This window comes from Fundulus heteroclitus, chromosome 1 (assembly GCF_011125445.2).
Source record: "Fundulus heteroclitus isolate FHET01 chromosome 1, MU-UCD_Fhet_4.1, whole genome shotgun sequence".
Classification (NCBI taxonomy): Eukaryota; Metazoa; Chordata; class Actinopteri; order Cyprinodontiformes; family Fundulidae; genus Fundulus; species Fundulus heteroclitus.
In genome coordinates, this window is record NC_046361.1 from 42,539,190 (window position 1) to 42,566,061 (window position 26,872).

At 42.2% G+C, this 26,872-nt stretch overlaps 1 protein-coding gene across 1 annotated transcript in view; it reads right to left on the reverse strand.

The window, feature by feature from the left end:
* The window catches only part of LOC105922826 (cyclin-dependent kinase 16-like), a 173,266-nt gene that overhangs the window by 83,311 nt on the left and 63,083 nt on the right, over positions 1 to 26,872 (reverse strand). The gene's annotated exons all lie outside the window — the stretch shown is intronic.

Consider the following 26,872-nt stretch of genomic DNA (forward strand, 5'->3'; position numbering starts at 1 on the left):
ACAGAAGAAAACTGTAAGAATTAAACACAAGGTCAGTTATCAAGAACACACCAGTAAATTACTTGTTACATACAAAATATTAAAGCTTGAAGATCTGGTTCCGAACATTATTACTTATGTTTAAAGCAAGATGTAGAAATAGAATTTCAAACATCAATTTGCACGTAGAGCCTCTTAAACTGATGCGTACTTCAGTTACCTCATGAACATTTCAAAAGTTGTAACATTATTTTATTTAAATATATGTATAAACAATGTATATTTAGTCAGTATTAATATGAAGAGGTTCATCCTACTTTTTTCTGTATATGTATTGTGTTTATGTCTGTCTGTCTGTCTGTCTGTCTGTCTGTCTGTCTGTATGTATGTATTGTTGAGGAAAATAAATATCTTAGTTGTTATATGAATCAGGTATTTGTATGGAAGAACTGAGGAATGCATGGTTTTAGACTGTGTCTCCCCTTTGAGGGCAAAATAAACATGTAGCTTGCAGGATGTGTTGGGAGACGATTTATGATTGGGTGAGATCATAACCCCTAACCGAGAAGAACAGCCTCTTTGTTCCAACAAATTTGACACCACCCCCCCTGAAGAGACTAGAGGGGCAGTCAGTTTATTAAAAGGATGTCTTTGCGTAACTTAGATCAGACAAAAAGCTCTAATGCCTGGGAGAAGCACGTTTGTAACAATGGTAATGTAACTTTTGTCTCCGTTGGGAATTCCTAATCAATTAAATATGCATATTTTAATGTTTGCCTCTGATAATTGTTTCTCCTTGTATGTCTCCTTGTACCTATGTATGTATGTAGTTTGTTGGTTTAACTGAACATAGACATTTGTTATGCTATTGATTTATTTTGGCTGTAAGTAGGAAAGAAAGATTTCTCTTCCAGGGTCCAGTCAGCCACGCCCCCAACCCCCCCCCCCCCCCCCCCCCCAAATTAACATAATCTCACTCTTAACTTTTGGTAAAAATTGAGAGGTCTGGTGAGGATTAATATTTTGGCCGGTAAAAAATATGCCTGGCCGGTTGATTTTTACATCTACCAGCCAACTTGGCCGGTGAATCAGGAAGTTAATTTCGGACACTGTCCACAGGGCAGGGTCCGAGAGCCAACCTCAAACTGAGACCACCCCCACCCAACCCTCCGGACCGTTGTGCACTTGAGCTACTTGCATCTGTTTTCCAAAGTGTTTTTTTTATAGTGCAAATGGCAAATGAACTGAATCTAAATTTTATTAAACTTACAGTGCCACATATTTTGGAGCCCTAAAGTACCACACATGTTTGAGAACATGTTGGTTATACATCAAGGATCTCACTAATGTTACCATTTGTAATGTAAGATTATTAGCATAGAACTGACATTTTCCACATGTCAAAAAAGAAGGAAAAACGTTTGCTCATTTGCTGGGCAAAAAACATTATCTTGTAAAATAAAAAGCATTTAAGGTCAATTACTCAATTATTGTTGCTAAATAACATCTTATGTTAAGGTAAATGGGTATTCTACCATGCATGCACAAGTTCTTTGTGTTCAGACCTGTTAACATCAAGGGGCGCCCCAAAACAACTAGAAAGACTGACATTAGAAATATGGCAGACTTTTCTGCCACAGTTAAGATGTTAATTGTTTGCTAACACTTTAAAACTTAAAAGATAACATGTGAAAATTACTTTAGGATAGCAAGAACAAACTGCCATTTTTCATTTTGTTAAATCTTTTTCTGATACACAACTATGTCGATAGTTGCAGTTGTTACATAGTATTTACATTCCACATAAAAGCATTTCCAAAAAGGCATTAATTTTATTAATTATTTTAATTAATAAAATAAATTAAAAATTTAAAAAAATTAATAAACGTAATAATTAATTTATGCATAGGATCTTTTATTGTTTAGTCTTACTGGGCCACACTTGGTGTCATCTGTTATATATGTGTAGTCCACCTAAAGGTAAGGGCCCCTGAGTTCTTATATAACTCAAATACTAGTAATTTGTAAAACCCTAATTAGTTGCTCTACTGAATAAAGTTACACTATTTTACCTCTTCAGTAATGATAACCTCAAACACACAGATACACAGCAATGGCAATAATCAAACTGATATCCTCCTGACTACCAGGAAAAAAAATATTGTCCAATCACCATTTTTTTAAATTCCATAATCTTTGTAAGGTAATTAGAAAACTGAAAAAAAATTTTTTTGGAAAAAAAGTTTTTATTTTTGAAATATCATGTGTCCACTACAATGGACATCGGAACGCCATACATTTGAAATTGAACCTTGATGGAAACCAGTTTGTCCCAAAGAAAATATCCAAACATCAATATAAAAAATGAATTTCACATTGACAAAACTGTCCATCATCACAGTTGTTTTGCTTTCCTGTGCTTAATTGCTATTATGCTTCAAAAAGCCATTCCCCCTTCTTGGAAACACAAAGGAACTCTTTGCACTTCGTGCACATCACATAAGTTATGCTTGTGCAGCCAGATCTGCGACACCTTGACGCATGTGTTTCGTCCACCATCTCTGGAAGATGGATGGCACCGTAGTGTCTCAGAGCTGCATTTGGCTGTGGTTTCCACTTTTGACGTGGAGGAGTGTAGTCAATTCCTCACCAAGGAGCAGTTTGTTCATCAATGCACAATTTCACTGTTCTAGGCAGACTCAAACATACTTGCCTTACTTTGGTCAAGAGGGGACTGATTCACCACAAGAGATCATTTATTTTTTCATCATCTGAAACATCAAGGTTGTTGACAATCTTGATGGAGTTTCTAAGCTTGTAAAACCTCCCTTCATTGCTCTGAATAATGGGACAATCACTGTGTTAGAATTGGAATCTTAAAAAAAACAATAAAGGATAAATAAATTAAAATGATTCTCAATTTTTAGAGGAAAAATATTTTTTAGAATACAAACTCAAGGTGTACTTCGTATTCTGGCTCCACAGAGGACGCCTACTGGACTGAGATGTGGACTGTCTTGCTTCATCCGACTCTGCATCTGCTTGCCCTGCCTGAATTTCATCCTCAGAGCTCTCTGAATCAACTTCATCTGCTTCTGCCTGAAACATTACATCTTCACCTTCTTCATCAGAGAACTCAAAATCTGAGTCTCCATCAATAATCCGCAGTAAAATTCTCTCTGCATCTGAGAACGACTCCCTTTCTTGTCATTTAAAAAAAATCGACGAAAAAAAAAAAACAGAACAAAACAGAGGAAATAACTACAAATGTCCACTACAGAGGACAATTTTTCAACTTTTAAATACTATGGTAAAATACAGTCAAAGTCCTTCATAGAATGTTTTAATATGCTGCTAAGAGACTTATTTAGAATATGCCAGCAAAATTTTAAACCAAAATTTGCACAATAAAAAGTATTATGCACTTACTTTTTCTCTTCCCATAAAATGTGCTTATACTGATGGACGCCATTTTTCTGAATGAGGAAAAAGAAGGTTCAAAGCCCCACCCCTTCACATTTGGTATCCCTGAAAAGCCCTAAATGTCCTTTGTAGATACCAAAAGGAATTAATTCAGTAGTATGCAGTGGGTGGGAGATATTCAAGTTTACAAATGTCCTCTACAGAGGACAAATTTGAACTACTGGTAGTCAGGAGGGTAAGAATGAATAAATCTTGAATTTACTGAACACTAGTACAGATTTAAACAATCAACAACAAATTCAAATGTCCTATACTGAACCCCCCCCCCCCCCCCTCGTTGCAGGCCTGTTGGGTGAGTTGAGAGCGATGAGGTACCTTTACTTTTGATCTTTCACACACTCGCGAAGGTCGACCAGCCCTGGGATGTCCAAGACGGCGTGGGTCACACTCACGGGCCTCCTGATATCAACACTATCCGCTCTGCCCTCCGCTCCACTCCGACTCCGGGAAACACAAATCCACTTAGGTCACTCTTCAAACCTATTTGCTCCTTACCGAAAATGTTCATGCCCCAAACCGGGAACATAAATAGTTTTTTTTCGTCGGGTTGACTTCACCAGTCACACACGCGGAGCATTCACCGGGCTAGCGAATGCTAAAAACGGAGCTCACTCGGCTATATTCCAGGGTTGTCCTCGGTCTGAAAACATCCACGAGTTCTTTGAAAATGTGGCAAAACAGGGGTCCGTTCTTCGTACGACGCTAACTCAGTTAGCTGGATTTGATTGTTGATGGTTTGGCATGATCTTTGATCGTTTGTTTCTGCGAAAGACTTCCTGCACTTGTTGTCATAGCAACATGTGCGCCAGCTTAAACCTGCTCCAGAGCAGGCTTATTTCATGTAAACAAGATTAGATCACGGCTGTATAAGTGGAGGAGATGGGGTAGTCTGTCGTAGCCATGTCCATTTTTACGACTGCAACCTGTTGCAGAAGGTGCAAGAATAATTTTAGAGCTTTTCGAATTAATCGCGTATTACGCAATAGACAGGATCCTTTAGCGCAGCGCGACAGTAGAGATTTTTTCTTGGTGGCTGTTATAAACAGACAAACACATCATTTAACAGTGGCTTTAAAAGAGGAAAAAGTGGTGTTGGAGCCATAAATCTAAAATATTTAAGTTATTTGTATGCAGGGTGTGATTTGCTGGGGGGAATGTGGGGGATTTTCCCCCCCTCTGGTTGTGACGTCCCACCCTCTGGTCATTCGTGTTTTATCCCTGGGGGGGGATACATTCCTCCCCCCTCTGATCTGAATAAGTAATATTATCAGGGGTTTAATGTTCTCCGTCGCTGTGAGGGATTTTCGTCATTTGGAAAATGAGCGCAAATTGTTCCGTGTAGACTTTTTATTCAAGATTTTAAACAGAAACTGCGCTTAACCAATGAAATCTGGCAGAGCTGGCCTTCACTTCCGGCCACACACCGTCAAGTCCAAACAGGAGGAAAACGAGTGACAGTAGTACACATGCACATCACTTCCCATAGACCTTCAAAATAAAATGCATTAACAATAATGCAAAAACACTTCTGACATACTCTGATACTTTTATTAGTATTTTAAGCAGTTGTGATTTATTTTTGGAAATGTCAAAATTATTGAATGTTTCTTTGTTTATTTTAAACCTAAATCTGTCAGGTGTTTGGATAATTTCAGGCCTAATCGTAGGTAGAAAACCCCACAGAACATAATGTCTTGGGAAAGAAAAAATAAAATCACATAAAATCACATTAAAGAAAAAATTGTGAAAGAACATAGGGTAATGGGCCAACAGTTCTTATGTTACATTTCCAAAATGCTGCCTTGACAGATGTTTGTTTACAAGGAAACTACTAAACAAAATCATTTAAGTATATCTGATTAGATCTGTTATTCATTTAAATCCAGATCAAAAGCCATATTAGTACCCAGGGGGGCCACCGTGCCTCTCCTGGCTACTTTTAGCACACCAGTGTCTTTCCACCACACCACCGGTAAGGAGGTGTTTTGCATATTCAAAACAATTGGGAACCTCTGAGCACCTACCACATAATGTTCTAGTTTAGATGTATACATTTTTTGCTAAATCAGACATAATAATAACTTACCATGGTGGCAGATAAAGGGTTTCCTTATATCACATGACCAGTCTGCCCAGTAACCAGATTGATCAAATTTTGCAGCTGCACATTTCTCTGTCCCACCATTAGGTTCGCCTGATAGCCAGCGTCGAAACACATACATAGGTCCGCCCGACCACTTCCAGGTTATTCTGAAAAGGCTGATCCAGCTGAGTACACCTGCAGGGATCACTGCCCGTATCTTCTCATTCTCTGACAGGTTTCTAGGAATGGCCAGGTCTGTAAAGTGTTCTCTGCAGTAGCTCTGGGCGTCCACCCAGTTCATTGCAGTGTTAATGAAGACAAATTCAATATGCTGTCCTGGAAATGATAAAAGAGAGACTTGCTGTACATTGGTAGACAGTGGTAATGTCCTTTGCTGAACTCATGTCCTATTTCTGCATTTACTGATAATTGCTAATTAGACTGTAATGTCATTTTCTTCTTTACAGCTCTTTGATAGATTTGTGGGCTTAAGTTCATTGATTTTATCCGTTTGGATATTTTTGAAATCATTCTAAATTACAATACCTGTGATTTATTGGTTTTCTTTTAAGAAAGCTTTTTAAAACCAGCTTCCTTCCTCTAATTACACAGATTAGGTAAATGCTTCTCCTAAAAAAGAGTACCGTTTAACACAATAGGAAAAAACAGTAAAGGTAGTTATAAAAGTAACTAATGCCTAAATAAGAAGCAGAAAAACAGAAGTAAACTAAATTCTTACCTGTAATATTGGAGCAGACTGGTTTATAAAGATGTTCACAATAGGTATCGTACCACTTTCCAGAACTGTACATCAGCACACATGATGCTATGTACCAAGGGACGTTTGGCTCGTAAATGTTCCAGTTCACGAAGTTTGACTTGTCATATTGGTAAAAACTTTTATCTATTGTCGACCAATTCCAGCTGATCTCGTAGTGCAAACCAATCCAGGCCTGTTGGAGATGGGACCAGTTCAGTTATATTTAACAACCTTCTACTTTAAATTATCATCTAGTCTCATCATCCCAGTGTAGTCTTGTAGAGTTTGCTCCTCAGTTTATGGTGAGATCACATTTCTGTCATGTAAACATGGCTAAATGTCACAGAGCAGTTTCACTGGGAAATTGCACATCTCTATGAAAGCATTCTCTGCACCAATTTCTAAAGGTATGCAATTTTTCCAGACATTTGGAAGCATTTGGTTTTAGCAGCTTTGTGTGTTCATGACTGGGGGTTGGTTGACTTTACCAGTTTTACGGTTATGCTTTATATTTGCACTAAACTGACTGTTTTCTAGGATGCAGCAGGGGGAGGGGGAGTGGTGGCCTAGTGGTTTGAGCACAGATCTTCTGTCCCAGAGGTTCTGAGTTCAACTCCCACAAGCTGCCGTTCTGGGTCCCTGAGCAAGACCCTTAACCCCAGATTGCTCCCCAGTCACCGCACAGCGGCAGCCCACTGCTCCCCAAGGGGATGGGTTATGATGTAGAAGTGAATTTCTCCATTGTGAGATCAATAAAGTTCAATTATTATTATTATTATTACCAACAAGTAATCATCACACTGACACAGAGAGGCAAGTTGAAAGTGTCGCTGCATACATTCAGAAGTGCTTGGGAGATGTTTATGTGATCAAAACAATTAGAGTAATGATTATTTCCAATTCTCTTTGTTTTCTGCATTTAAATCATCCCTTAGGATGTCTATGTTGCCACTGTGTGCCGCCTGGGGATCATTCTGGGGCTAAGGTCTTGCTCAAGGACCCAGAGAGGCAGTCTGGGATTCAAAGCCAAAACCTTGCAACCTCTCCAGGATGCAAGTCCAATGCTCTCTAACAGCCAGTGTTGTAGGACTCGAGTCCGAGACTCGAACTCGAGTCCGAGTCATTAGCTAAATTTAGAGACTCGTGACTTGACTTGGACTTGAGCACTGATGACTCGAACTTGGACTCGGACTCCTACATTCAGATCATTCTGACTCGGAAATTGAGAAAAAGACTCGACTTTTTTTTTTTATATCATTAGGCTATAATTTTAATATGTCATTAGAATATTATTTGGTGTATGATTTTAATATCTAAATGTCGTACCGCGCACGTGACGTCACCATCTCATGAGCAACGCCCCTTGCTGCTAAGGTAGGGCAAACAGTGTGAGAGCGCACGTAGCAACCAGCCGTTACACGTGCAACGATATGACCGACTTTACAGCTGTTAAACTTTCACAAGAGGATGTCCAGGCGCCCATTTTACTGGTAGAACTGTGGAACAACATACCAACGTTCAGCTCAAACGATGGATTGAGTGTCGAGGTCTTAGACTGGGAAACGGGCCGAGTTGATAGAAAGGTAAGTCGATGTTTTTCTCCTGCTCGGCGTTCATGCCGTCATCAGCTGTTTTTTTTCTGTTTGTAGTCACCGTCCAGGAATCGGTATAAATTGTCCGGGCCGCCGAACAATTTAGTCCGGTCCGGTGGCCAAATGCATTATCATTAGAGAGATAAGGGTATACCTTCTGTCACTTTTTAATCCGATTTTGATGGATTAAAAGTGGGCGGGGCGATTAAAAAGGGGCAGGGCTTATTTTTTAATTGACCTTTTAGGTGATCACATGATTGTCACGTGACCCTACTCGTGACCCTCATGTGACACCATATCATTGACCCCTACCGTGACCTCCATATGACCCCTCATGTGACCCCTCATGTGACACCCTATCATTATTAAATTAATTATTCCTTTATTTATTGTATTATTATTATTTTCATTTATATTCATATCATTAATAATATTATTACTACTATCATTGATATTATAGTAATTATTTAATTCTGTTACGCATACCCAACCTTTTTTAGTAGTATTATTGTAATCATTTAAAGTTATTTATAATTATTTAACTCCGGTATACATACCCAATCTTTTTATTAGTATTATTATGATTATTTTGAATTATTTAATTCCGTTACGCGCACCTAATCTTTAAGGTGGGAGGAAATCAGTCTTTGTTTCAGCCGTAAAAGCAGTCAGACTCTGAATACTTAAAGTTTCAAAATAAAGATTAAAAATAAAACTATATAAATCGTTTAGACCCATAAGCTTCCCCATCCGGAATCTGTACATAAAAAGCTCAGGGTTCTCGCTCGGCTCAGAATCCTGCGATGCAACCCCTCAGCTCTCCCTGTAAACAGCAAGCGTTACTGATCGCTTACCGGTTGCAGCTTACAACATAATAAGTCCATACACTCTACAGGTCAGTTTGAGGGTCATAAGTTTACTCGGTCAGTAAGCAGTTAAAACAATACTCAACCTGTTCGAAGCGCCGCGCGGGAGGAGACACAAGGGGGGAGATCTCGCTTTCTCTCAATCATCTGACCCCTCAACACAAAAAACTGTCTCTTTCTCTACAGTTAGCTTGTGATATAATAAATGCATATTAATAATAAAATATATAAAAACCCAAATACAGACCTCTTATCCTTCATTTAGCACCACTACGTGCGTGGGAAGGTATGGCTGAAGAAAAGTTAATGAAACGGGTATATTACACGCCTTCGCACCCCGGCTCTTTCGGCGGGGTAGATAGACTACAGAGAGCTCTGGAAAGTGAAACGGGTGAGAAGGTAGCGGTTGAAAAGGTCCGAGACTTTTTATCGGAACAAGATGCTTATTCTCTGCATAAACCCGCAAGAATTAGATTTCCTAGAAATAGAGTGTTTGTCATCGGGCCTCTGAAACAGTTCCAAGCCGATCTTTGTGATATGCAGAGCTTGTCCGAAGAAAACGACGGTTACAATTATTTATTAACCGTTATCGACGTATTTTCCAAAAGAGCCTATGCTAGGGCTTTAAAAAGGAAAACAGCCTCTGACGTCGTAAAAGCTTTTGAATCCGTTTTAAAGGAGAGTCAGATTCCTAAGAAGCTTCAAACTGATGACGGAAAAGAATTTTTCAACAAATCATTCAAAGCGCTGATGGATAAAAACGGTATTAAACATTTTTCCACGGCTAGTGAAATAAAAGCGTCTGTGGTTGAGAGGTTTAACCGTACGTTAAAATCAAGAATGTGGAGATATTTCACCGCAAACAACACTCTCCGATATCTAAACGTGCTTCAGGATCTGGTCAAAAGCTACAACCACGGTTATCATTCAAGTATTAAAATGGCACCTATCCAAGTCTCCGCTAGTAACGCTTTTCAAGTGTTTCAAAATCTGTACGGGGCCAATTCCAGACGCAGTACAAAAGTCAAGACGGTGTTTAAACCAGGCGATCATGTCAGAATCTCCAAGCTGCGTGGAGTGTTTGACAAGAAATATGAACAGAGTTTCACGGACGAAATCTTTACAGTTACAGAAGTGCTACAACGATTTCCACCCGTCTTCAAACTGAAAGATTTAGACGGAGAGCCCGTCCAAGGTTCTTTTTATGCGGAGGAGCTTCAAAAGGTGAAAATGTCAAAAAACAAAATGTATCAAGTGGGTGAGATATTAGACAAACGCACCGTGCGGGGGGTCAAACAGGTCTTAGTACGTTGGAAAAATTGGCCGGAGAAATTCAACAGCTGGGTGAGAGCCGACGACCTGCGAGACGTATAAAAGAAGACGTTGCTCTCTGACGGTTGACAGTGCAACATGGACCGTTTAACTCAGGACGAGGGATTTTACCTGACGCTACCCTCCAATGCCAGCCTCGATGTCTTTAAGGATAATAACATATCGAGTTTCCGCGTGGATTTAGCCGAGCATATCAATTTACAAGGAGAATGGCAAGTGGCATTGACCGAGGTTTCTTATCCACACACATGGCATAATGTCCCCTCAGAAAATGCTTTTTTCGAATGGCGGAAAGCGAGCGAGGAACAAGTCCATCGCATACAGATTGGAAACGGATACTACAGTAATATGAATCAGCTTATCAAAGAGATCGAAGCTCATCTGAGAAAGATAGATTCAGATATTTATTTCAAGGTTAACAAACTCGCAAACATACTCACCTTCCAGGCCGGCGCTCAGTACCACCTACGTTTTCACGCTCCACTGGCCTACATGCTCGGCGCGGAACCCGGAAAATGGATCAAATTTGACCACTGGCACGCCCCTCACCCTATAGATTATAAAGCGGGTTTCTACCACCTCTATTTTTACAGCGACGTAGTTACGCCGCAGATAGTAGGGGACGCATACGCACCCCTCTTGCGAACGGTTCAGGTCCAGGGTGTGTTTGGAGATATTATCACGCAGACCTTTCATAACCCCTACTATCTCCCCGTTGCCAAGAAACATATTGAAAATATACAAGTTGAAATTAAAACGGATCAAAACACCCCGGTGAAATTTACATACGGAAAGTGCATCGTGAAACTACATTTCAGACCCGTTGCTTCACGCAGAGCGTTCAGGTGAAGCGGATTGCGCTTATAAAAACACACGATTGTGACCGGAATCATTCATAGCTGTTCAACCACTCACACCGACAACGTTGCAGCGTTCTAAAAACGTGAGGAAGAAGCTACGATAATCAAGACAACATGGTTTTCTTAAGAGAGGACCCGCATCGTTTTATCCCTTACTACCAGAACCAGGTAGGGGGAGAATTACCCGGTTTCTATGGTGTCCCTGTTATGTATGGCCGGGGGATAGGATCCATATTTTCAAAATTATTTCGTTTCGTCTCACCCCTATTTAAATCCGGCTTCGCTATTGCTAAACCGCATCTGAAAAAGGCTGCCACAAACATCGCCTCGGACGTCATAGGTAAAGCTATGACGAAAATAAGAGGCTCGCACGAGGGTGTGAATAACCAGGAGGGGTCCGGGGTTATGGTTTTGTCAAGAAGAGCTAGAAAGAGACCTCCGGGGCAACGTGTTGGGCGTTCACAAATAGTTGTGCCGCGCAAAAAGAAGAAATCAGTCGGCAGGAGCGAAGCAAGAGGGAGGAAGTCCGCTGCACGCAAGGATATATTTAGCTGAATTATTATTCTTCAATAACAATAAAACATGGCTCTTTTACACCGGAAATCATCAGAATGTACGCTGGCGGAACTCGACTTGTTTTCCGCCCCCATGACACAACTTTCTATCGAAGATAAACTCTACACAGAAATATTACCCGTGTCAGCGATTACAGACACCGGGCCTATCGAGTTCTTTATCCCCGGAGATGGAGAGAAATACTTGGATTTGAATGATACGTTGCTCCACGTCCGTCTAAAGATCACCAACGCGGATGGAAGCGACCTGGCTAACGACGCCGCTGTCGGGTTGATAAATTACCCGTTGAATACAATGTTTAGTCAATGCGACGTTATTCTGGGGGACAGGTTAATTTCGCAGAGTAGCGCAACTCACCCGTACAGAGCAATGATTGAAACTCTGCTCAACTATTCAGAAGACACGTTAAAGAGCCAATTTAGCGCGGGCCTCTTTTACAAAGACACAGCGGGAGCTATTGACTCTATCGTTACCACCGACGGTCCAAATTCGGGGATGAACAAGAGAGCCGCTTTCACCGCTAATTCCAGAGAGTTACACCTGATGGGCCCGCTTCACGCAGATATTTTCTTCTGCGAAAGACTCCTCTTGAATTCTGTCGATATGAGGGTTAAACTAACCAGAGCCAGCGACGCCTTCTCTCTCATGGGACCGCGTGATTCAACCTTCAGACTGAAAATTCTAGGGGCTTCGCTATTTATGAAAAAAGTTTCAGTCTCCCCGGCTATCCGACTAGGGCATGCCTCAGCATTAACGAGAGGAAACGCCCTCTATCCTCTTTCGCGCGTGAACGTGAAAACGTACTCTGTCCCTGAAAATTCCAGGATATGTACTCAGGAGAATCTCTTTTTGGGAACGATGCCGAAATATGTCGTTTTAGGTATGGTCAACCACGAGGCATTCACCGGAAGGAGAAGCATGTCGCCTTTCAACTTTAAGCATATGGATGTGGAATATTTAGCACTCTGCAAAGACGGCAGACAGGTCCCCGCCAAAGCGTTTCAACCCCAATTCAACAACGGTATTTCAGTCAGGGAATATTACAACATGTTCACCTCTACAGGTCGTCATTTAAAAGACCTTCCTTTAAGCATCGCTCGTGAGGAATTTAACGAGGGTTATTCCCTGTTTGTCTTTAATCTCAATCCGAGCGAGGACGCAGACGCTCTGTCACCGGTGTGCAACGGCAATTTGAGACTGGAAATGAGATTCAGAGTTCCGCTGCCTCACACGACCACCCTGATTGTGTACGCGTGTTACGACTCAATTTTGGAAATCGACTCAAAAAGGCAGGTCCTGGTGGATTTTTATTAAAACATGAATAACCACGAGATCGAGAGTCTGATGCATCACCTATTGGGGGACCTATTTTGCGGCGTTTGGGCTTGTGATCAGCTCCCGTTACTCAAACGCACGTACAGAGGCCCCGCCTATTTTGTCGTCAACACTCATCCTTCACATATGCCTGGAGAACACTGGCTAGCTTTGACTTTGGAGGAGAATGATGGAGCCACCTTTTTCGACTCTTACGGATTTCCCCCTGATTTCGAATTTTATCCCTCGAGCATAGTGACATTTTTGAAAGAGAGATCCTCGAAAATATTGTATCATAATCGTCAACTTCAAGACACTCTATCCCTTGTGTGCGGTCATCATTGTGTTTATTATCTTTGTCATAAAGCCTGCGGGTTATCGATGGATGAAATATTGGCTACCTACGACGACGATGTTTATAAAAACGATGTCATGGTATTTGATTTTGTGAAAAAATATCAGCGTTGTGTCAAAAATAGGACCCCGTGCTCGTTTAATCACGGAACGTGTTCTTTACAAATGTTTAAAGATTGTTACAAACTGTAACCGGTCTAGAAGAAAAAACACTGTACGCACGAATAATTTGAAACAATAAAAGTATCTTTATTACACATTCATTTCTCTAGTTTTTATTTCATACAGAGTTTTAAGGTGAAAATTTCAACCATGCAGGGTTCTTGACTCTTTTGCTCTTGACTCGTTCGTTGTAGGGGGTTGGATGCTCAAAGTCTATTCCGGAGAATTTAGGGGACAACACAATTTTTCCTTTTCGTTTTGCAAAAGGTTTAGCTCCATTCTTCTCCGATACGTCCGTTTCCGTCAAGCCTCTGTATTGCTCCCGGGCTTGCGGATTGCTGACTGAGGACACTGGGATGTTTAGCTCCTTCAGGGCGGTCATGAAACGGTTCCAGCCTACAGGTTCCTGGGTCTGTGTTTTCCTCTTAAACGGCAGCAGAAGGTTTTTCAGCAAATCGAGTAGATGTGAGCCTCCCATCACACGATCCCGATAAACAAATTCGCCTTTCGACGTCCAACCAGTACCATGTAGGGACAACTTTTTCAATATGTATTCTGCGTTTTTGCGATCTCTGTTTGGTAGAGCTTTTAGAACTTCGCTGGCGGTTTCATCCAATTCCATAGGAGAGGGTGTAGAAGCAGTAGAAGCAGAGCCAGAGTCCGCCTCACCGTCATTATTGTCCGGGGTAGGGTTACGCTGCAAAGTTAAAGTCACTCTAGGTTCCTCCAGTTGACTTTGTTTGATCAGAGTCAGATATCTCTGCAGCAGAGTGTTGTACCTTTTAATTTTTTCATAAGAACTCAGTCCTTGTTCATTCAGTATTTCCCTCATTTTTGAATCCAAATCCTCTTCAGCCGTCTGTCTGATAGAAGGCTCTGACGGAGTCAAACGTTTGAACTGATGCGGAGAGACGAGATACATCTTTTGCGCCGTCCTAAGAGACATTTTCTCATCTCCTGATGAGACCTCCCACCAGCTCTCCGATTAAAGGAGCCACAACACTTAACAAGGGCAGAATGAATCCACCTGTTTGATTTTTCAGAGCCAGCTGCTTGCGTTTTAAACCCGTTCTTTTATCAGCCAGCAGTCTGATGATCTTTTTCTGCTTTTGTAGTTTTTTATGTTGAGCGGGAGATACTTTAACGTTACCTTTTAAGATATTCAGAGCTATTTCACACAAGGCTTTAAGAAAATCCGGCGAGCAGTGAGCGAGAATGTCTTTCCGTTTCTGTGGGGTGGCATGATACAGAGCCCTGAAAAGAGGTATGTTCCTTTTTATGCGTGTCGACATGGTAAATTAATTACTTGGGTACATACACAGCCGGCCACTGACCAGGGAGCATTCCCGTTCTCAGTCTGAAACGATCTGGGCAAGTGGGAGTCAGATCGACGATTAAATACCCGTGAGGTTCCCTGGTGGCGTCTTGAAAACTCTCCATAAAGAAAGTTTTCTCTGACGGGAACATCTGACGCGCTAATATATTCAGCTGCAGTTTATCTCTGGGGTTCTTAAACAACACCATATAATTAGTGTTTAAGCTGATGGTGCGGCTGTACTTGCCTTGATGAAACACGTTCTGAGTCAGCATCATCACGCTCATATTTCTGTGATGTCTGTATTGCGTAAAAATCTTGACCACTTCTGGATGCTCCGAAGCCTGGAAAATTACATCGTCCAATATAACCAGATGATTCTGATCAGGAGGAAACAGATTTTCATCATCAAAAGAATCAGGTAGTCCTTCGATGAATTTAATCTTTTTATTCATTCTCTGCAATTCAGCGTACATGGGTTGAAGAGATGTATAAATCCATACAATATTTACAGGTACAACATCCATAACATGGTTACAATTCTGCAAAACACGTTTAACAAAAAAAGATTTTCCACACCCGCTCGGACCCACTATCAGACATGAAAAAGGGGTTTTGAATCTAGGGTCAAATTCAATCTCCTGTGTTTCACCGGAGAGCGACATTGTTCTCGGTTAACCTTTTTAGTAACCAAAAGGGAGAGTTGTTCCGTCAGGAAAAAGCCTTCTCTTGTCATACACCAAGCGGAACTTTTTCTGAAATGTGGTATTTTTAAGTTGGAAGTTTCTTTTATCCCTCCTGATGGTATGCTGCGGAGCTTCTAACACGCCCCCTGTAGACCCCTGCAGATGACTTTCTACCAACTCTTTCACACTGTCAAAATTCACCCTCTCACTGCATTCCTGAGTTTGAGTGATGCCTTTACAACGCATCACAACTTTTTTCTGTTTTCTTGTCTGGTAAGCATAGCTTTTGGGGCCTGTTGAAACAAATTGCTGTATGGTATCACCTCCCAGCTCATCCGTTAAATCCCCCAAATAATTTCCCAGCTCGAGGGAGGTCTGACCCGGTTTAACCACGTAGATCAGGCTGTCTGTGTCAATGTACAAAACGCGCTCCTGAAGCGGTTCGAGACAGGTGAATAGTTTCAACCGTGCGTGTGCCGTGGTGAATGCCGCGATAAACACATTATTCACCTTGTTGGGGGGAGAGATGCATCGCTTGTTGTATTTCCACTGAACCATACACATGTCATCGTTCAGAAAGTGAAAGTAAATGACCGTGTATTTACCTGAAAACAGGAAGTTAAAAAACTCAGCTGAGTCTGTGACAATGGTAGTTTGACCCAGATCATTTCTCTGCGCAAATTTCCCCCAAAAACTGTTCAAACACAGTTTAGCCACTTGCCTTTTAGCAGGATTCACCTCAATCTTCCGTACATCTAGCTGGATGCCTTGGTTCAGTTTGTAGTCTGCCACATACTTTAACCTGCTCTCCTCATCCGTCGCTTCAGCGGGAAAACCTGAAGCTTCCTGCTTACCCTTGAGAAAAGTGTTGATATACGGTTTAAAGATTGAACTGCTCTGGTTCTCAAAATGCCAAACCTCACTGATTTCAGCGACGGTGTAACCGAGTTCCAGAGCTTTGTTGAATTCGGGGGTTACCCACACCCCCGTCAACGCTCTCTCTCGGTCAGTGTGGTTGCATGGGCCTGCCTGGTAGTTCATTTCGGCGCAAGCACGGCAGAGAGTAAACACGAGTTTACCGGTAGATGTCTTGTACGGCAAAACGGGAAAAAACAGACCGCGGGGTGGAAACACAGTAGCCCTGATGAACCCGAAATAGCTACATGGATCGTCAAAATCTTTGCAGATGATTTTGGGGTGGCCGAGAGGATAGGGACAGTTTGCGTTCACGTACGGGTACAATGAGGTGAAATCTACATAATGCTCCGATTCCTCCTCCTCCGCCGTGTACCGGAGTCTGAGAGCACAAGTACGCCCGCCGTATAAGGCATTACGCGGGGAAAGAGGCTCCGGTGCGTTGAAAGACTGTAGAAACCTTTTAAGACCCGGGTGTGAGTCCTTCATTAGGATCCAGTCGTGTTCCCATATAACTTCTAATTGCACGCCGTAAACCGATTGCAATAACCTCGCTCTCTCCATGGTAGCAGAGTGGAATGTTTCAAAGCAAACCCCCCTGAGAGGACAGGTCTGGTCGGGTGGAAAGCAAGTGGGACACCCATGAAAAAAACACCCGTTGAACTCAAACGCGATTTTCACCCCTCGAACCTCCGCGTATCCATCGATGTGATAAGGGCCGATTTTCTTTTCACCTTTATTGAGCGCATGCTGAATGAAAATGCCTCATTCCTGAGCTACCCATTCTAACCACTGAATAGACGCGTTCGAAAATGTTTTACATTGTCGTCGGTAATCCACCGGGGAGGGGATCGCGAGAGTGTTAGGAGGGAGGAAATTGGATGTAAAGACATTCATACAGGCTGACGCAATGGTGATTGACTTTAAAGGATCCACGGTTGTCTCTTTAAAGAACTCTTCTCTGAATTTCACACAAGCCTTGAAAAGAATCTCCACATCATTTTGACAATAATAAAGAGCTTCTTTCTGAAAGTCAAAGGGGTGTTTACATGCTTCGTTGTACCAAGTGTAAAACCGATCCTGTTCGGAGGGATTCATGCGATCTACCGCATAGAAGCAGGGGGGAGGAAGCGGACCCACGTAGTTTAAAGTCTTCTCAGAGGAGAACAAGTGAGGGAAAAACCCTTTACAGTGATCGTTAAATCCCAATGCTTTCGGCATTTGGCTGAGTTTCATCGTAAGGAATGAAAGGCTGTCGGTGAATTTCAGATCGTAATCAGGCTCTGTAAAACAGAGAACTTTACTTCCCTGTGTGATAAGGTACGGTTTAATGCCCAATTCAACCATTACACTCAGAACCAAGTAAGAGTCAAACCCACGACTGTTGTGAGCTAGGAAAGTGTAACCTTTATAACAAGGTTTTCTAAAATGGAGCAGAAAATCCCTGACGCAGTTCAGCCCGTAAGAGTACCAAACTTCCCCCGCCAAAGTTTTTGTGTAGACAAGGAATGGGATGTGTCTCCCAGTTTGATCTGTAAAAGTTTCAAAATCGTAAAAAACCAGTTTATTTCCGAGTTCAGGGTCTGTCAGTGTGGGTTGAATGTAACACTGGTGCTCGTTTAACGTTACATCAACACCGCTAGGGACTTTCTGACGACAGATCGTGCATTTTATTGAACACTCGTGAGGTTTGCTCTCTTTGCCGGCTGACAAATCATATAGCCTTTTACACAGCGGGCAGTATTTAGTCGTTTCGCAGTTACTCACATGCTTTCCGAGGTAAGGTCTCAATCTGGGCTGTTTGTGCTTATCGAGGCAGAATGAATTACGACAGATTCGGTTACAATCTGTGCATTGTACAGAGTCGTACCGCTGCAGAGTACAATTTGGATCGAGACAAACCGCACAGCGAAGTTCTAAAAGCTCTACCAAACAGAGATCGCAAAAACGCAGAATACATATTGAAAAAGTTGTCCCTACATGGTACTGGTTGGACGTCGAAAGGCGAATTTGTTTATCGGGATCGTGTGATGGGAGGCTCACATCTACTCGATTTGCTGAAAAACCTTCTGCTGCCGTTTAAGAGGAAAACACAGACCCAGGAACCTGTAGGCTGGAACCGTTTCATGACCGCCCTGAAGGAGCTAAACATCCCAGTGTCCTCAGTCAGCAATCCGCAAGCCCGGGAGCAATACAGAGGCTTGACAGAAACGGACGTATCGGAGAAGAATGGAGCTAAACCTTTTGCAAAACGAAAAGGAAAAATTGTGTTGTCCCCTAAATTCTCCGGAATAGACTTTGAGCATCCAACCCCCTACAACGAACGAGTCAAGAGCAAAAGAGTCAAGAACCCTGCATGGTTGAAATTTTCACCTTAAAACTCTGTATGAAATAAAAACTAGAGAAATGAATGTGTAATAAAGATACTTTTATTGTTTCAAATTATTCGTGCTTACAGTGTTTTTTCTTCTAGACCGGTTACAGTTTGTAACAATCTTTAAACATTTGTAAAGAACACGTTCCGTGATTAAACGAGCACGGGGTCCTATTTTTGACACAACGCTGATATTTTTTCACAAAATCAAATACCATGACATCGTTTTTATAAACATCGTCGTCGTAGGTAGCCAATATTTCATCCATCGATAACCCGCAGGCTTTATGACAAAGATAATAAACACAATGATGACCGCACACAAGGGATAGAGTGTCTTGAAGTTGACGATTATGATACAATATTTTCGAGGATCTCTCTTTCAAAAATGTCACTATGCTCGAGGGATAAAATTCGAAATCAGGGGGAAATCCGTAAGAGTCGAAAAAGGTGGCTCCATCATTCTCCTCCAAAGTCAAAGCTAGCCAGTGTTCTCCAGGCATATGTGAAGGATGAGTGTTGACGACAAAATAGGCGGGGCCTCTGTACGTGCGTTTGAGTAACGGGAGCTGATCACAAGCCCAAACGCCGCAAAATAGGTCCCCCAATAGGTGATGCATCAGACTCTCGATCTCGTGGTTATTCATGTTTTAATAAAAATCCACCAGGACCTGCCTTTTTGAGTCGATTTCCAAAATTGAGTCGTAACACGCGTACACAATCAGGGTGGTCGTGTGAGGCAGCGGAACTCTGAATCTCATTTCCAGTCTCAAATTGCCGTTGCACACCGGTGACAGAGCGTCTGCGTCCTCGCTCGGATTGAGATTAAAGACAAACAGGGAATAAACCTCGTTAAATTCCTCACGAGCGATGCTTAAAGGAAGGTCTTTTAAATGACGACCTGTAGAGGTGAACATGTTGTAATATTCCCTGACTGAAATACCGTTGTTGAATTGGGGTTGAAACGCTTTGGCGGGGACCTGTCTGCCGTCTTTGCAGAGTGCTAAATATTCCACATCCATATGCTTAAAGTTGAAAGGCGACATGCTTCTCCTTCCGGTGAATGCCTCGTGGTTGACCATACCTAAAACGACATATTTCGGCATCGTTCCCAAAAAGAGATTCTCCTGAGTACATATCCTGGAATTTTCAGGGACAGAGTACGTTTTCACGTTCACGCGCGAAAGAGGATAGAGGGCGTTTCCTCTCGTTAATGCTGAGGCATGCCCTAGTCGGATAGCCGGGGAGACTGAAACTTTTTTCATAAATAGCGAAGCCCCTAGAATTTTCAGTCTGAAGGTTGAATCACGCGGTCCCATGAGAGAGAAGGCGTCGCTGGCTCTGGTTAGTTTAACCCTCATATCGACAGAATTCAAGAGGAGTCTTTCGCAGAAGAAAATATCTGCGTGAAGCGGGCCCATCAGGTGTAACTCTCTGGAATTAGCGGTGAAAGCGGCTCTCTTGTTCATCCCCGAATTTGGACCGTCGGTGGTAACGATAGAGTCAATAGCTCCCGCTGTGTCTTTGTAAAAGAGGCCCGCGCTAAATTGGCTCTTTAACGTGTCTTCTGAATAGTTGAGCAGAGTTTCAATCATTGCTCTGTACGGGTGAGTTGCGCTACTCTGCGAAATTAACCTGTCCCCCAGAATAACGTCGCATTGACTAAACATTGTATTCAACGGGTAATTTATCAACCCGACAGCGGCGTCGTTAGCCAGGTCGCTTCCATCCGCGTTGGTGATCTTTAGACGGACGTGGAGCAACGTATCATTCAAATCCAAGTATTTCTCTCCATCTCCGGGGATAAAGAACTCGATAGGCCCGGTGTCTGTAATCGCTGACACGGGTAATATTTCTGTGTAGAGTTTATCTTCGATAGAAAGTTGTGTCATGGGGGCGGAAAACAAGTCGAGTTCCGCCAGCGTACATTCTGATGATTTCCGGTGTAAAAGAGCCATGTTTTATTGTTATTGAAGAATAATAATTCAGCTAAATATATCCTTGCGTGCAGCGGACTTCCTCCCTCTTGCTTCGCTCCTGCCGACTGATTTCTTCTTTTTGCGCGGCACAACTATTTGTGAACGCCCAACACGTTGCCCCGGAGGTCTCTTTCTAGCTCTTCTTGACAAAACCATAACCCCGGACCCCTCCTGGTTATTCACACCCTCGTGCGAGCCTCTTATTTTCGTCATAGCTTTACCTATGACGTCCGAGGCGATGTTTGTGGCAGCCTTTTTCAGATGCGGTTTAGCAATAGCGAAGCCGGATTTAAATAGGGGTGAGACGAAACGAAATAATTTTGAAAATATGGATCCTATCCCCCGGCCATACATAACAGGGGCGCCATAGAAACCGGGTAATTCTCCCCCTACCTGGTTCTGGTAGTAAGGGATAAAACGATGCGGGTCCTCTCTTAAGAAAACCATGTTGTCTTGATTATCGTAGCTTCTTCCTCACGTTTTTAGAACGCTGCAACGTTGTCGGTGTGAGTGGTTGAACAGCTATGAATGATTCCGGTCACAATCGTGTGTTTTTATAAGCGCAATCCGCTTCACCTGAACGCTCTGCGTGAAGCAACGGGTCTGAAATGTAGTTTCACGATGCATTTTCCGTATGTAAATTTCACCGGGGTGTTTTGATCCGTTTTAATTTCAACTTGTATATTTTCAATATGTTTCTTGGCAACGGGGAGATAGTAGGGGTTATGAAAGGTCTGCGTGATAATATCTCCAAACACACCCTGGACCTGAACCGTTCGCAAGAGGGGTGCGTATGCGTCCCCTACTATCTGCGGCGTAACTACGTCGCTGTAAAAATAGAGGTGGTAGAAACCCGCTTTATAATCTATAGGGTGAGGGGCGTGCCAGTGGTCAAATTTGATCCATTTTCCGGGTTCCGCGCCGAGCATGTAGGCCAGTGGAGCGTGAAAACGTAGGTGGTACTGAGCGCCGGCCTGGAAGGTGAGTATGTTTGCGAGTTTGTTAACCTTGAAATAAATATCTGAATCTATCTTTCTCAGATGAGCTTCGATCTCTTTGATAAGCTGATTCATATTACTGTAGTATCCGTTTCCAATCTGTATGCGATGGACTTGTTCCTCGCTCGCTTTCCGCCATTCGAAAAAAGCATTTTCTGAGGGGACATTATGCCATGTGTGTGGATAAGAAACCTCGGTCAATGCCACTTGCCATTCTCCTTGTAAATTGATATGCTCGGCTAAATCCACGCGGAAACTCGATATGTTATTATCCTTAAAGACATCGAGGCTGGCATTGGAGGGTAGCGTCAGGTAAAATCCCTCGTCCTGAGTTAAACGGTCCATGTTGCACTGTCAACCGTCAGAGAGCAACGTCTTCTTTTATACGTCTCGCAGGTCGTCGGCTCTCACCCAGCTGTTGAATTTCTCCGGCCAATTTTTCCAACGTACTAAGACCTGTTTGACCCCCCGCACGGTGCGTTTGTCTAATATCTCACCCACTTAATACATTTTGTTTTTTGACATTTTCACCTTTTGAAGCTCCTCCGCATAAAAAGAACCTTGGACGGGCTCTCCGTCTAAATCTTTCAGTTTGAAGACGGGTGGAAATCGTTGTAGCACTTCTGTAACTGTAAAGATTTCGTCCGTGAAACTCTGTTCATATTTCTTGTCAAACACTCCACGCAGCTTGGAGATTCTGACATGATCGCCTGGTTTAAACACCGTCTTGACTTTTGTACTGCGTCTGGAATTGGCCCCGTACAGATTTTGAAACACTTGAAAAGCGTTACTAGCGGAGACTTGGATAGGTGCCATTTTAATACTTGAATGATAACCGTGGTTGTAGCTTTTGACCAGATCCTGAAGCACGTTTAGATATCGGAGAGTGTTGTTTGCGGTGAAATATCTCCACATTCTTGATTTTAACGTACGGTTAAACCTCTCAACCACAGACGCTTTTATTTCACTAGCCGTGGAAAAATGTTTAATACCGTTTTTATCCATCAGCGCTTTGAATGATTTGTTGAAAAATTCTTTTCCGTCATCAGTTTGAAGCTTCTTAGGAATCTGACTCTCCTTTAAAACGGATTCAAAAGCTTTTACGACGTCAGAGGCTGTTTTCCTTTTTAAAGCCCTAGCATAGGCTCTTTTGGAAAATACGTCGATAACGGTTAATAAATAATTGTAACCGTCGTTTTCTTCGGACAAGCTCTGCATATCACAAAGATCGGCTTGGAACTGTTTCAGAGGCCCGATGACAAACACTCTATTTCTAGGAAATCTAATTCTTGCGGGTTTATGCAGAGAATAAGCATCTTGTTCCGATAAAAAGTCTCGGACCTTTTCAACCGCTACCTTCTCACCCGTTTCACTTTCCAGAGCTCTCTGTAGTCTATCTACCCCGCCGAAAGAGCCGGGGTGCGAAGGCGTGTAATATACCCGTTTCATTAACTTTTCTTCAGCCATACCTTCCCACGCACGTAGTGGTGCTAAATGAAGGATAAGAGGTCTGTATTTGGGTTTTTATATATTTTATTATTAATATGCATTTATTATATCACAAGCTAACTGTAGAGAAAGAGACAGTTTTTTGTGTTGAGGGGTCAGATGATTGAGAGAAAGCGAGATCTCCCCCCTTGTGTCTCCTCCCGCGCGGCGCTTCGAACAGGTTGAGTATTGTTTTAACTGCTTACTGACCGAGTAAACTTATGACCCTCAAACTGACCTGTAGAGTGTATGGACTTATTATGTTGTAAGCTGCAACCGGTAAGCGATCAGTAACGCTTGCTGTTTACAGGGAGAGCTGAGGGGTTGCATCGCAGGATTCTGAGCCGAGCGAGAACCCTGAGCTTTTTATGTACAGATTCCGGATGGGGAAGCTTATGGGTCTAAACGATTTATATAGTTTTATTTTTAATCTTTATTTTGAAACTTTAAGTATTCAGAGTCTGACTGCTTTTACGGCTGAAACAAAGACTGATTTCCTCCCACCTTAAAGATTAGGTGCGCGTAACGGAATTAAATAATTCAAAATAATCATAATAATACTAATAAAAAGATTGGGTATGTATACCGGAGTTAAATAATTATAAATAACTTTAAATGATTACAATAATACTACTAAAAAAGGTTGGGTATGCGTAACAGAATTAAATAATTACTATAATATCAATGATAGTAGTAATAATATTATTAATGATATGAATATAAATGAAAATAATAATAATACAATAAATAAAGGAATAATTAATTTAATAATGATAGGGTGTCACATGAGGGGTCACATGAGGGGTCATATGGAGGTCACGGTAGGGGTCAATGATATGGTGTCACATGAGGGTCACGAGTAGGGTCACGTGACAATCATGTGATCACCTAAAAGGTCAATTAAAAAATAAGCCCCGCCCCTTTTTAATCGCCCCGCCCACTTTTAATCCATCAAAATCGGATTAAAAAGTGACAGAAGGTATACCCTTATCTCTCTATCATTATCCAACGGCTGTATCTCCTCGCTGCATCTGCACCAGATTTGTTGTGAGTCATGGGGGAACACTGCCGAACGCGTTTGTGGGAATCGCCCGGTGGACGAGCGGGGAAAATGCGTGACAGCATCTGCGGTGGCGGGCGGCCGGCGGTGCGGGAACCCCCCGCCCGCCGGCCGGCACCTCAGCGGTGGCCAATAGGCCGGAGTGCGCTTGGCTGCGAGGGCCGATCGACGCCGCTTGCGGCTTTAACATCCTTCATATGCGGCCTATCAGCGTACCTCGAGTCGCTGATGCACGTTCCATAACAACAATGTTTAAAAACCATGGTTAGGAGACGTCTTAGACTTGGAAAAAGCGGTAGTTTTACCGAGTAAAACCAAGGGTAACTACAGCGAAAGAGTTATTAGTGCAATGGAATGTTACTGCTTCATGTCATACATCACACGTCAATAGTGACTCGACTCGGACTTGACTCGGATTTTTTTTTAATGACTTGGACTTGACTCGGACTTGAACACTGGTGACTCGAACCTGGACTCGGACTCGAGGCATAGTGACTTGACTACAACACTGCTAACAGCTAAGCAACCGGGTCTCACTAAAAGTGTGTAATGGCCACTTTGGTCTACAGGGGGAAACGTTGTATTGTCACAGTTTGGCTCCTTAATATGTTTCAGTCCGATGTTTTATCCAGCCTATTCATTTATATCAGCTTGCCACCAGGTCACGTGACTATCAAGTGTTTCCCAGGAAAAAAAAAATGAAAATGGCTGACAGTCTCTGTCCCTGTTTATGTGGAAAACTCCACATTTAAAGAAGGCTTCTGCATTTATATGCATTTTTCATAATCTTCTTACAGGGAACGTACACTAGCTTTTGTTTATTAGTTGTGCTGAAGATTTTAGTAAGAAATACCGTACTTGCAATTGCAGGAGCCCTCGGCCAGCACCCACAGGCTCAGAAGTCTCGTGCAAGACCACGAGAGTCGGTCTGCTTTACGGCGAGAACTGCTACACGCCCGCAGTGAAAGGCATGCTCGTTGCTAGATTTGTGCAGTTACCATGGCGAAACCAGCCAGAAAACAGCGAAAGCCCATGTCGGAGCAGGCAAGAAAGAGGAAAAAAGCTCTGGACAGAGAGAGGAGTCGTACACGGTGAACATCGGGCAAGATTTTTCAGAATGGTGAGAGCTAAAAGAAAAAGAAGGCTGACGCAGACCTCGCGTTTCTGCTGATGCGATTGTAAATAACATTGGAATGGTTTCTCTCTCTCTCTGTGTGCATGTTCATACTTTCACTGTGTTAGTCATTGTTTGTACTGCTTTTTTTTTCCACTTTTCGTTGCGTTCGCCTGTCTGCTAAGCTCAAAACAACCGCGCCTGGCTTTACGGAGAAACCAGAACAGCTGAGCATCTTTACGACAGTGCACTTTTACTTTCGCCCTCTGGGGGGAGCCTCGCTGGAAAATCAACCCCGGTTGCATAGTATACCTTTAAGGTGCAAGATACATAATACCACTGACTTTTGACTGTAGGACACGGTGTTGTTCTCAGAGCTCCTGAGAGCAGCCCATTCTTTAACAAATGTTTGTAGCAACAGTCTGTTTGTAGTTTGTAGCAACATTATCTGGATGGGTGTGCAAATATTTTTCTTTATAAACTCTATGTCTAGTTCTCAAATTTGGCCAAATTGTAGACGGAAATTTTGATGCGAAACACCTAGTCTTTCATGTTGGACCTTCTTTTCCATCATCATTGTCTGAACTTTGAAATGCTGTTCTGAAAGAATTGCCTTAAATTTGCATAAACAAGCTCCTCAACCTTTTGGAAAGACTTCCAAGTATAGTTAAAGCTGTTATAGCTATAAAGAGCAGATCAAGATCATATTAAAAGTATATGGGAGATCATGCAGGATGTGTGTCAAAGCAAGCAACCCAATGCATCAGCAGTATAGTGTCTTTGGTCTTGGTTTATTTGACATAATTTGTGAATAAAAAGAAAGGTTTACATATAAGAAATGTTGAAATGTGGTGAATTATAGCTACAGAAATGTAAGAATATCAACGAAAAAACACAAAAAAACGTAAAAAAATACCTGATAACTATAAGTTTAAAGTATTTTTAAAAAAGCAGAGAAAAAAAGTGACTTTACAGATATGGAGGAGTCCAGTTGTGTCAGATCGACCATTTTGTTCAGGGTTGTCATGACGTCTGCGTTGTCGACGGTAACCAGGTCTGTGTAGTTTTCTCTGCAGTAACTCTGCGCTTCAGTCCAGTTCTTTGGCTCATAAATGAAATGGTAGTGACGTACAGTGAGTGAGGAGACGGCGCACAGAGCTGCATGGACAGAGATAAAAATATTATTTTAAATGCCTTGCTGCATATTTTTCTATATCAGGACTTAAATCTATCTTAAAGCTGAAATCTATCCTATAACAATGCAAACTTTTCTCCTCTAAAAACCATAAATAAGGGGGGAGGCTGTAATTGTGCGATATCTGCTCTATCAAAGTGATGATTAATTTCCAGTTGAAAGGTAGCCTATGTTAGATATAGTTTTAAAAGCCAGAAAATTAAAAAGTAATGCACTTGCCTGATGCAGCGGTGATGTACCAAAGGATTTTCTCCATTCCTGCTCTATCGCTGGTCTCTAATCTGTGATGGCAGAGATCCAGCTTCTTTCTTTTAACCTCAAAAAATGCAAAATCTTGGACAAGCTATTTGCATTTTAGACGACAGGTATTTCTAACAATGCCTCCAA